We start from the raw sequence: 12,209 nt of genomic DNA on the forward strand, positions 1-12,209 counted from the left end.
AGCCAAAATTAATCCTACATTTTCAGCATTTTTCCTTCTGATTTTTACAGTGGGTGGGAAAAACCCTTGAAACTATGTGTATTAACTTAAGCAAGCACGCTGATAAATTACAGCATTTATTCAAACTTATCCCTGTGAAAATCCAATGAATTTATTCAGTGTGACTAGCAGAATACTGTAAAGACAATAATGGAACCTAGCAGACAGGAAGTACTATCTGTTAAGATTCTGTAAAATTGTTTGTGGGCAACAATCCATGACTAATCTGGTAATTCAGACACCAAAACATGATTTTTTTCCTTTATTTAATGTATCCATTTCTGACAGATTTCAATGTGTGCAATCCACACACTGATTAAAATGAATTAAGTTTTTGTTCACTATACTGTGGCTTTGCTATAATTTGTCTTCTGCAAAAGACACAGCAGGCAGTAAAGCTTAAAACAATACTTAGCAAGGATGAACAAACCAGAAAATGACCATCTATCTGGGTTACAAACATTGTACGTTTCAGTATCTAACACAGGACTCAGTCCTGCTCCAAGGGATGTCAATGGGAGATTTGCAATTAATTTCACTAGGCATAGGAACTGGCCTCTTGATTAGTAGCCTGTGTTTTAGTTTGAGTAATCATTTCAACATTGTTTGGTCAAAAAGTTTTATTTGTTTCAAATATATATGAAATATAGTTAATTCAGTGGTCCTTTAAATATTCTTGTATCATATGAATTCAGCTATGGCTTTGAATAACAACTTACTACACAAATAAAAACCAATTTGTATCTGGTTAGACAGAATGAATCACATCTATGAATCTTAATTGTAGTAATAAGTTATTGGACTCTACTGGTGGTAGGAAAACCTTTATCACATTAGGCTTCACAGTACAGCTGTACTGTAGTCAATTTTTTAAAAATTCATTCATATATCATGGCACACTAAATAATGAAGTGATTATTTAGTTTGTGGAGGGGCACATCATCTTATATAAAATTCTTTCAAAATACTATTTGCTCTGCCATTGTCAATCTACTGTGGTTATTATAGTGGTAAACCTTCCCATTCCACTGTGATTGTATCCATGGTGATATTACATGGCCAGTGGTATTTGACTAACAGTGTTAATTCTCACCATTATGAGTATGTTTTCAAGGGTAGTATGAAGGGTTTGATCACTAAGGGCTGGATTGGGCTTTCAGGTTAGCCCCGAGAAAGCGTCCTGCCACAGAAGCAGCCCCAGAAAGAAATTCACAGCCACAATTCCTCCTGAAAGGATTCCACTTGCATCCCCCTTGCATTTGGCCAGCTACTCCCAGCCTCTCTCCACACTGTGGGGAGTTTCTAGAGACCAGGGGCAGAACTAAACTGCAAGTAGGCTAAGAAGGCATGGAGGTTAAGGGATCTTACCCCCTCCCTGTTTGGCTGAGTAAGACAAAATCCTAAAAGATCAATCCTGCCTAGACAAAAATGCAAAAACTAAAAGGAAGAAAAACTTCGATCTCAGCATGTACTCCAGGTTTGCCACCCATGTTGTGACTTAGGGCCAGCAACCATTGTGGGATGGGAGAGAGGAACAGTGAACAAGGCCAATTGTTTGCATGTAAAGCTTCAGCTCAATGCTAATGAAATGTCAATAGATTTATCTGTCTTTAATTGTAAAAGACCAATTCATACAACACAACTGGGATAACACAATGTTAGTCTATTCAAACAGTACTGGGACCAACATAATAGTCAGTTTTGAATGCATTATAGTTGTGAAGGAAGTGGACATGAAATATCCTGAGTAGGTCAGCATGTCTAAATCAATCTCTGAACCACTTATAAAAGCCCTATATTCTTCTCTGCTAGGGTAAGGGAAACAAAGAAGATTAAAATGGGACAGCAGAGCTCCCAATGGGTCACAATTGTTCTGTAAAAACACAAAGTCCTATTGGATCCCTGAATCCTCCATTTATTATCTCTTCCTACAACAACAAGTCTTTCTGAACTATGTTGTGTTTTACAGAATAAGCGCCTGACCCTGCAAACCTTCTCCCAGTGTTCTCCATGTGTAGTTGTGTGTGAAAGACTTGTATGATTTAGTCCTAAATAATAATGTACTGTATTATACACTGCTCTTCAACAGTTTAACATGAGATCATTATACACAAATAACTAACTTCAATAGTTTGAGATTTTTTGCAGATCTGATTTACATATATACATGGTTCCCAGGTGATATACTGCCACACATCTGATCTTTACTAAGTTTTAGAGGAAAGACTTTCTTCATAAATTAAACCTTTCTCCAGCCTAATACAAAAGGTCCAACTCTCTTCTGGCCATACTAAAGTTCAAGAGCCAAAATACTCAGCAAGGTGGATGGCAGCATAAGCCAACCTGAAGTGTCCACAGAAATGGAAAGTCTGCCAAGAGAGTGGGTATGGTGGCAGAGCCAAGTCCCTGCATCGTCTTCCAAGGGGAGTGAACCTTGTCTCAGTGACTGAAGAGTTCAGAAGAAACTGAAACATGAAGCTGAGTCCTTCTCTTTCTCGTAAGGTCCTCTGCTACAGACAAGTTTTCCCAGGGACAATCTAAGCCTAGAATAAGGGGAGTATTATTGATGCAATGCATGTACCTTGTTCACTTTTTCCATGCTCTGGAGAGAAGTCTGGCCTTCTAAAAAGATGGTATGATCGAATCCCTTACCATATATATCTCCAAAAGTAGTGCAAAAAAATAACAGGTAAGCAGTAGGCTAAGCATAATCAATTAAGGTGTTTGCATAGCATTTGGGTAATGGAACATCCCCAATGTAACACACCACCTACCTGCTGTTCACATAAACTCATCTGCTTTTGATAGGTCAAAGAGCTTGTCTTGAATTCCCTGCTCAAAACAGATCTCCATTAAAGTGAGTGCAGGATCAAGCCCAGGGTACAAACTGAAGTGTTTTTGTAGGAAACTCCATTTTTTATTTATGCAAAAGGTAAATTAATTCAAAACATGCTATGTTGGTTTTATATGTACTTAGCACACTATTGGTGCTTTGTAACTAAAGCTAGTCAAATACTGTATTGCAGAACATGTCCATGTTTCTACTCTTTATTATTTGCGATTTTTGAACATTCACATGATTGGGCCTTTGTTTACATGAATGGGGGGGGCAGGCTTGTCTTCATAAGGATATTCATACTTGTCTAGATCCCCCATTTACTGATGTAAATTGTTAATAGCAGCATATTATTTATAGAACTGGACAAATTACTGGTTGCAAACAAGTTACCGGATTACATTTATCCCTCTCCCCCTCCCCCCCCCGTTTGCAAACTGACCCTGTAACTTGCAAGTAGCTGCCAAATACTTTACGCTAATAAACTATCTGTGGGTTGTAAATGTACTGTTCACTTAGCCCATTCATTATTTATTTGTGGTGTATTGTCACGTAAGCCATGCAATGTTGTTTCTGTCTATTGACTGGATGACTGAAACACTTAACTAGCAATAGATGAAAGAATAGAAAATACCCCTTTTCATGCATAAATACCCTTGTTCACACATAATTTTGCCATATATCTTCCATTATAAAACAGTGTACAAATTCCCAGATAGCAAACATACCACCATTCTCAGTTACAGAGAAATAAAATAGCATCACGAGCATTCTGCAGCCCAGAAATCTACTAGAGCATTGTTGCTGATCTATGGTAAGAGATCTTTATTGGTATCACACATTTGCAGATTTTCAGAGGAAAATGGTAATTACCAGGTACTATATTGCCTTATGTCACTAACCTATTAGAAATTAACCGTTATTCATCTGCAATTAAACATTAAGTACTGTAGTTGAACTGATATGGGCCTTATGACAACTCTGCAGAATTTCTTGGGGGGAAAAAAACAAAACCCCTCATCTTTCAAGTGATTTTGTCTGTGCCGTATCTATGTGTTTTATAGTTTTAAAAATGGAAATCTAAGAACCAATAAAACAAATGAGTTCATAGCATCTTAGCAGGTAGATTTATAAATACTGCTCTCTTGGATAAGCAAGCAGCCAGCTGGTTTGTTCACCGCACATTAGCCTCTATTGACTTCAACATCAGTACCTCTACTATAAATACTTTTAGATTCATCTTCTCTCTATCGGCAAGAAAACATTCAGAGGGCATGAAACAAAGGCTCCGTAGTGCAATTTTGAGTTTATTTAGTGCAGCAAATATCTAATCTCTTGACCAAATATCATAAATAAGTGCATCAATAAAAATAATAGTCATTCTTAGTGAGAAAAGGTGTTTCCCAAATAAATGTAAGCATTTCCCTGTAATCTGTAAAAAAATAAAAACAACAATACTCTATACAGTATATTTTTGGATACACAATTACTGGTCTAATAACTGTCAATGCTAGTTGAGTCTATATATAAATAAACAGACTGCATATATTTATTAAAACTATTAATGCTAGAAACAGAAATGTCTAACTATTCAAGGTGATTTTCCCATAGAAAATGGTTCAATAATATTGTATGCTATACATAAAATTATACTATATTATATGATAGATATATTATGTTACATCATACTAATGTTCTTCAGCTAACAGAACTATACAAATATACTAGCCTGTTTGGATCTGGATGAAATTAACTTGTTTTGACATCACAATGGTTGTAATATTTTATTGATACAGCCAGCGTGGCTACCACCTAAGAACTCATAAAAGTGAGTCCTAGCTGCACTATTTATCCTTTGTGTGAGTTTTTTCCCCGTTTATTCTTATTTGCTTCTCAGCCATGTAATACACCTCTTGTCACTGGGAGAAAAAATGAGAGAGAGAGATTATGGTATTCACAAAATACATTTAAGAACATTTGTTTAAGTTCCTCTCTTCATCAAATAAGCCTTTACTCCATGAGGAAGGGACCTGCTCTCTCTGAGATGAGGCAAACAGTTGGGTAGATGACTTGCTACGACAGGATCCCATTTTGTAAGAACTTACAGGAATTCACTCTTCCTGAGTTCTACAGAATTGTCCTGTGGCAGAAAATATGAAAACAGAGGTATGGCAGCAATATAGTTGACAGGAGGAATATCAACCACAATAGCAAATACTGGGCTAAATTATGCCCGGCTGCTCTACAGGTGCATAGGCAGAGAATGGGTGCGAACTGGGAAGAACAAGAAGCCTCTGTCAGCCTCCTTGTGGTTAGACACAGCTGGAAACCTCAAGCTTCTAGCATCCCTAGGCCCACAGCAAAAGGAGAGGAAGCAGCTGGGCCATGGCCCTTGTCCCACCGTACACCACAGAGATGTACCATTGGCATAGGAGAATGTTCAACCCCTTGAAGTCACAGCACGAGGCATGACCTCCCTGAGTACCGGGGAGTTCCATGAGGCATTGTGTTTCTCTGAGACATGATGCCACCCAGTGCTTCTGCTGGAGCAGTGCATCTCCACATTAACCCCTTAATAAGGTGGTGGGTAAAAGGTACAGTTGAGTCTATTACCAACTAATAGAAACCAAGGTTTCTTTTTCATTTCTCAACACTTTTACTGTGTGTAAGACAAGGTGAGAACATCAGACAAAGCAGTTCTCAACATGTTAATCAGAGAGATACTTACATGCTCAGCCTATGAAACCATCATCTCCCAAGACAGCTGCAGAATACCAACAAAGAATTGGCTACAGAAGTTACTTTTGGGGCAGCTGCCACAGAAACCCCCACTCTCTATTATGGTATTTTAATTTATTTATTAAACACTGGCCTGCCATCTTACCAACCCACCTTAGCTGGTTTTAATGAGAATGCTCCAGTTGCTATCTGCAGCTGTTACTTTCCGCCTGTATGCTCTAGATAGGGATTAAGACTGAGCCTGGAAGAAAAAAAAGTGTCCAAGCAGGTTCTCAGACCAGGCTGCTGAATAATAGCCTGAGGAATCTTAGCTGGAGTAAGATCCAGCATAGGCTCTACATCCTTCTATGCCACCCCACAGTGACATCAGAAGTGTTTGCTGGGAGCTGTTACAAGCCAACACAAATTAGAGCAATCTTGGAGTTAGTTTTACTGGTGCTGTGCATAAAACTAGCCCCCAGTAGTCCTGGGAATCACAAGATAAAATACATTCTTCTCCTCACCCAGGTCCTGCACAGAATGGAGTTTTATTGAACCGGAGAACATTGGGCATAATTTGTGGGACAGTCAAATACGAACTGGCAATACACATCTTTGAGGTCCGGAGATAAAAATGTAGCAACTGAGTCACAGCCTGAAGGAAGACAACCTACCAGCATCTAAAAGTTTACTCTTCTTCACACACTTATACAGAGGGCCCACAGTTCTCAAATCACCAGTTTTCTTGTGCATGGGAATTCAGAAAGGATATTTTTATGTGGGTTTGAGGTTGGAAAAGAAAGAACTGTGAGACAACATGCTGGTCTGAAATTCTTACAATATAGGAATAAACATCGTGGTGTGGAACTGGAATGATAGTTTCGGATATGGGAAGGGTAACTGACATCCTATAGAGAACCCTTTGAAAATGGCTTCTCACTGATCAAATACTGTTCCCTCAGCTTAAAAGAAATAAAATGCAGCTGTCCGCATACTAGAAAACAGTGAAAAGAGGTGCAAACTCAGTTCTCTTTAGTAGGTCATGTTCCAAAGGTATCTGGTTTTGCATATAGTGATGGCTTCTTGAGCTGGTATTGATGTGATAGAGAGAATAGTTTTCTAAAAAAGAAGGGATAACAAGGTAGTTCCCATAGAAACATGGTGGAAGTGGAGGGTTCCTGGAGCAGAAATATGTTCCATGATTCCAAAGCATCCTGAAGCATTCTAAAGAGTGTATAGACCTGAACAACTCACCACCAAGTAAGAGTAGTTTGAGGAGCTAGACTTGGAATTAGTATCTGCCTTCTAATTACAGATCCACAAATGATACTAGTATTTGTATTAAGGCTGGTTGCTCTAGCAGATGTTTTCAAATGATCCAATATCACATATCTTTACCCAAATAGAAATCTGGACATCAGATATCAACACAAAAAGAAAATCACTGCCCCTCACAAATGTTTTCAAATTATACAAAGCCACATCATAACACCATAAGAAACTTTGTCCAAGAAAGTCCTACATAACAAAGAAGAAAGGTCCATCATTCCTCCAAAGTGGAATAAAAAGAAATGAAATAAATAAGGTTCTCTGAGTTCTTAGACATAGATAGGACCAGCATGTGGCAGGTCTTCAAACCAACTGCCTGACAGAAAAAAAAAGTGCTTTCTTCAAAGAGCAAAAAGCATATTCATGAAGGGCAAACCTATGGGGTGGAAGGAACAAAATGTGGGGGGCAACAACTGCAGCAGTGCTGCACATGTGAAAGGATACTGTGCACCCTCCGCATGACCACCGCTCTGTTTGAGATAGCGGAGAGGAAGCATTAGGGAGCAGCAAAGGCACAGCTATGCATAGTCACTCAACAACAATCCCATGTAAAAGAAGAAGGTGCCAGTGACTGCTGCTAGAAGCTATAGAATGGATATGCTTGTATTCTTGTCCTGCGGTAAGGGAAAGGATTCCATTCCTCTAGTTCCCATGGAGATCCCCTATTCAGGTTCCTTTGGCTGGACTTTGTGCAGAGGTCCAGAATTTGGAATTAACAGAGGCACACAACATGTATTATGACAAAAACAGCCTTCTTAAATCTTGAAAGATTACACTGTAGAAGCCGTAAAAATTAATTTTGGTTACAGAGATTAAGGATAGGATACAATATCTCATGATTAAGTGCCTTGAGCTCTATCGTCTTAAAATGACACCACAGATTTGACGGCATTGTGCCCGTCTGTTACAGTTAGAATATCTTGAATCAAGTTTCACACTCTGAGACTATAGCTTGAAAATCATAATGTGAAATTGTGTGGACAGTACTTTCAAAAGCTATTTGTTAAGGAACTGAGTTTTATCTAATATATTCTTTTAACAACTGTATGCACATTACATGTTGTACTTCCAGATGCTAGCGTGACTAATTCAGTTGCCCTCAGCTGTAATATCATTATACGAAGGGCAACATCACAAAATATCTCTCACGCACATTTTATATTTATATGATTAAAGTGCCCATCCAACACTAAATAGATTAGAATGGTCTCTGATTAAGCGACTATTTACAAAATGTAGTATCAAAATGCCTGGTTAGTTGAGAAAAAAAATCCCTTTAATTCAGAAAAATACATAAAGCAAAGCACTACTGTTAACTTAAAAAATAAAGTACCTAATTACCTCTCTAGTAAAAAAAATACAGCATTTGTGCTGATGTTTGTTTTCATTAGCTGACATCTGATTTCAATAATTCGGAAGTATAACAGGAAAACAAGTATAAAGAGCGAAGAAGGAATAAGAAATACAGTGATTGTCACTAAACACTCAGTATTCACCAACAGTTAAAAGTGGTATTGGATACTCCAGTTGTTTCAGGATAACCCCTGTACTTAACAGGGGGGAATACTGGTGGAACAGGTAACATCTATCAAACCAGCAGAAACTTTTGAAGTGCGCTACTATATCTCAAAGACCTTTGCAGGCTAATGTTACCTTTTAAAATTGACCACTATATAAAATAGTATATGTTTATTAATATAGAAATGTATTGTACAATGCAACAGGGAGAGCATCTGTCATCTATGATTATCACATCTATGCCCTTGATATTAATTTAGAAGTAGATTATCAGAACGTTAGACAACTATTCTCAGTGTTTTCCGGTTTTCATCATAGGTCAGCTACATTTTTTTTAAATAGAAAATGTATACAGTATACTTCTAGTAAATATAAAAATATGAATAAAACATTATCCAAAAAAATCAATCACATGTAGAATCAAAGTAGTTCCTGATTAATATTAAATTTCTCAGCATTCCCCCCAGACTAAATAAGTACATCAATCTTGTTTTAAAATAAACACAGTACAATAGTTTTCTGACTGTTATCCTTATCTAGATTACAAAAATAAAACCACAATTACATAACGGCCCTTGCTAAATGTGATATTTTTCTCAAGATACTGGGAGATTTATATAAGTTTGAATCTGTTCACAGTAGGTGAGAATAATCTTCCAAAACAAGATATGTTCCATTTCTCCCACTCTGCCTCTTCAGAAATCTAGAAAATGATTTAAAAAAAAAAAAAAAGTGCAAGATTTACACGTTCTCCAAATTTGCTTTTGAAATACCTTAAATCCCCACTTCTACCACCAATCAAGTCACAAGAAGAAAAATCTCCTGGTGATTGTCTGGGAGGGCATGTTTACACCCTTTACTTTCTGTACACCATTCCTGCTCAAAAATGCAAATCAAATGAAAATCCCCATTATGAATACTGAGTACCATGAGCAGTAAAAATGCCTTCCCTAAACCCAATCCAAGTTAAAGGACCAAAATTCCTAATCAAATAGCATAAATGAGACTTTTCTGTGTCATAGATTTTCCCAACTATCCCTAACAGCAACTTCAAATACCTTGTGGTCCTCAGGTCCTAGCCCAAATTGAATACTGGCCATTTTACCCCCTGGAGGGGGGAGACAAATAATCCTGGCTTTTCAGAAACTGTCCAGTTAACATTTATTGATCTTTACAATAGGTTGTTTACATTTGGCTGCTTTTGTGTATTAGGTGTTTTGAGGGAAAATGCCACACCGAAACATCTCTCTACTGTGAAAGGGATTGGGATGATGAGCTTCTAGTTCATCTAAAAGCCTTGACCTCCCCAGTCTGTCCCTTCATACAAACACACAGACTAGGTTTGCTGTTCCTTGACTAGTGATGGGGTTTATTAACGAGGGTCCTCCAGACATTTCAGTGCTGAACCTCTTTTAGCATCAGCTGAGCCAAACGCAGTAGCTTAAACTGACAAGGAACTATGACCAATTCAGCCTTCCCTGGGTTTTCAGCCATCCTCTCTCGCACAGAGAGAGATTTACACTTCCTAAATACATCAGCAGCGCAGACTCCTGAATGCAGTCTTCATTTCTTCCCCCTTTCTGCCTCGAAAGGTTCTCCAGCAGCCGCACTCCCAGAAAATGAAAGTGTAATGTGTTAGCCCTCTCCCTCCAGCCCTGCGGAGCGGGCATTGTTTGATTTTTAAACCTAGCCCGGCTTACTCAATTTGCTCGCTCTGAACTACCGAATACAGGCAGGGTCTTCCCTCGGTGTCAGGGAATACCCAACCCGGGGCTTTGCTGGGAGAGCACACAATTCTCACCCTACTTCTTTTTCTAGAGTGTGTGTGTGGGGGGGGGGGGGTGCGGATGCAAGCCGAACTAGCTGTCAAGCCCACACAGCAAGCAAGGGACCTATTTTAGTAGCCTCTGCTGTACTATCATCCTCTGTGTGTGCGCGCGTCTCTGTGCTAGGTGCACCGGGGGGGCCAGCGATCGTTATCATGGTTACTACATCCCCGCGGTGTTGTGAACTAGGAATGAGTCCATGCGGATCGGGGCTGGAAATCTGCGAGAACAACACAGAGAGACACACCCGGCGGGCGAGCGGGGCCCGGGGGACTCAGAGGGGCAAGCGAGGAGGGGCTCCCCGCTTTCCGCGCAGACCAGCCGCTCTCGCCCAGACACCCGCGGCAAACCACAACGTGGGGCCAGCCACGAACTCTCCAGCCCTACGATGCAGCAAATATGAGGGGTGGGGGCAGCTCAGGCGCCTTCCCTCGCCACTCTCCAGCCCCCCCACCAGTGATGCCCGCCTCCCTGGCAGCAATGGCAAAACCTCGCCTCCTCTGCCTCACACCCCCCGCCAGCAGCAGCCTGCAGCGGGGCCCGCGTTTGCTAAGCACCCCCCCCCACACACACGCCCTTCCACGCAGAGCCAAGGGGCGACACCTCTCCCAGGGAAGGGAGTCCCCCAGCCCCCAGGAGCAGCCACCCCCGGGCCAGGCGGAGGGGGCCCCGCCGGCTTGCCAGGGGCAGAATGCAGCGCCCCCCCATGCCGCCCGTTTACACGGGCAGCAAACAAACCCGAAGCGCGTCTTTACCTTGAGGTGCCCGCGCTCCGGCTGTCCAGCGCTGGCGGGAGAGTCGGGGAGGAGAGGGAGGCAGCTGCAGCTAATCCCCTGTTTGTGGCCAGGCTTCCCGCAGTAGCCGTGTGCGGGGCGCGTTTGCCCCGCGTGGCAGCGCGCAGCCCTCCTGGCCAGGCGCGGGCGGCTGCAGTGGAGTCCTGCAACGCGCGGCTCTGGCTGCGCCCGTGGAGAGGAGCGGGGAGGGAGACTCGCCGCTCGCACACCCCCACCCGTGTGCGCACGTTAGTGCTGCTGGGGAGAGGGGGAGGAGCCCCGCGCTCCCTCGCCCACCCACCACAGCGCTCGCTGCAGCCCTCGCTGCTACTGGCCCCTGCACCCGCATGCAGCCAGCGCGGTGCCCCGCCGCGGCCCCCCCAGGAGCTGGCCGCGGGGTGCCCGGGCGAGCCTGCCTCCCCCCTGGCCCTTGAGGGGAGGAGGAAAGACGCCCGCCCGGTGCGCCCCAATCCCCGAGAGATTATGTAAGGGAAAGACCCTCCACCTGTACACCCAGGGACTAGAAATCACTCACAGCTGGGGGCGGGGGTTGGAGGAACTGGGGAAAGTGGTTTACACGTGGGGCTTGCCAGAAATGTAATACCAGGTTCCTTGGGTAGCAGGGATTAGCCCACAGCAGTTTAGTAACAGTCTGTACTGCTGCCATTAGGCCTTCTCTACAATGGCCAGACTACAGCAGAAAAGCCTGGTTACATCTGGTGCTTGAGGAAGGTGCTAACATCCTTGCCCTGGCCAATGTAGACAGGGCATAGTCAGGGGTGGAACTCCTATTATTACATGTTTATACTGCACCTAGACTAGTGAAGAGCTGAATTCTGATTCGGGTGTCAAGGATAGAGCTAACTGAATAACTGTTTTTTAGCTCCCAGACAAACCAGGAAAAAAATAGTTTCAGGTCAAAGTGTGGGTTGAATGAAACATTTTGTTCAGCCTGAAACAATTTCTTGTGGGGGGGTTAACCTTTTAAAAAACAAACAAATACTCTACACGAAAAGTCATTTTGAATCAAAAAATCAACACTGAAATGTTTTGTTTTGAAAGCATCAAAACCAAATGTTTAGATTTTCTCAGCAAAAACAATTTAGGCAAATTTGACATGAATTTGCAAAATGTTTTCATGTCACCAAATCTGCTTTTTTCAGTAAAAAA

The 12,209-nt window shown here is 41.7% G+C and overlaps 1 protein-coding gene across 1 annotated transcript in view; it reads right to left on the reverse strand.

The window, feature by feature from the left end:
- The window catches only part of DLGAP1 (DLG associated protein 1), a 643,533-nt gene extending 632,318 nt beyond the window's left edge, over positions 1-11,215 (reverse strand). Inside the window, exon 1 of the mRNA XM_054020172.1 lies at positions 11,022-11,215. The gene's annotated coding sequence lies outside the window, so the exon portion shown is untranslated. The remainder of the gene's footprint in view (positions 1-11,021) is intronic.
- Positions 11,216-12,209: the final 994 nt, after the last annotated feature.

The sequence above is a fragment of the Malaclemys terrapin genome, chromosome 2 (assembly GCF_027887155.1).
Source record: "Malaclemys terrapin pileata isolate rMalTer1 chromosome 2, rMalTer1.hap1, whole genome shotgun sequence".
Lineage (NCBI taxonomy): Eukaryota > Metazoa > Chordata > Testudines > Emydidae > Malaclemys > Malaclemys terrapin.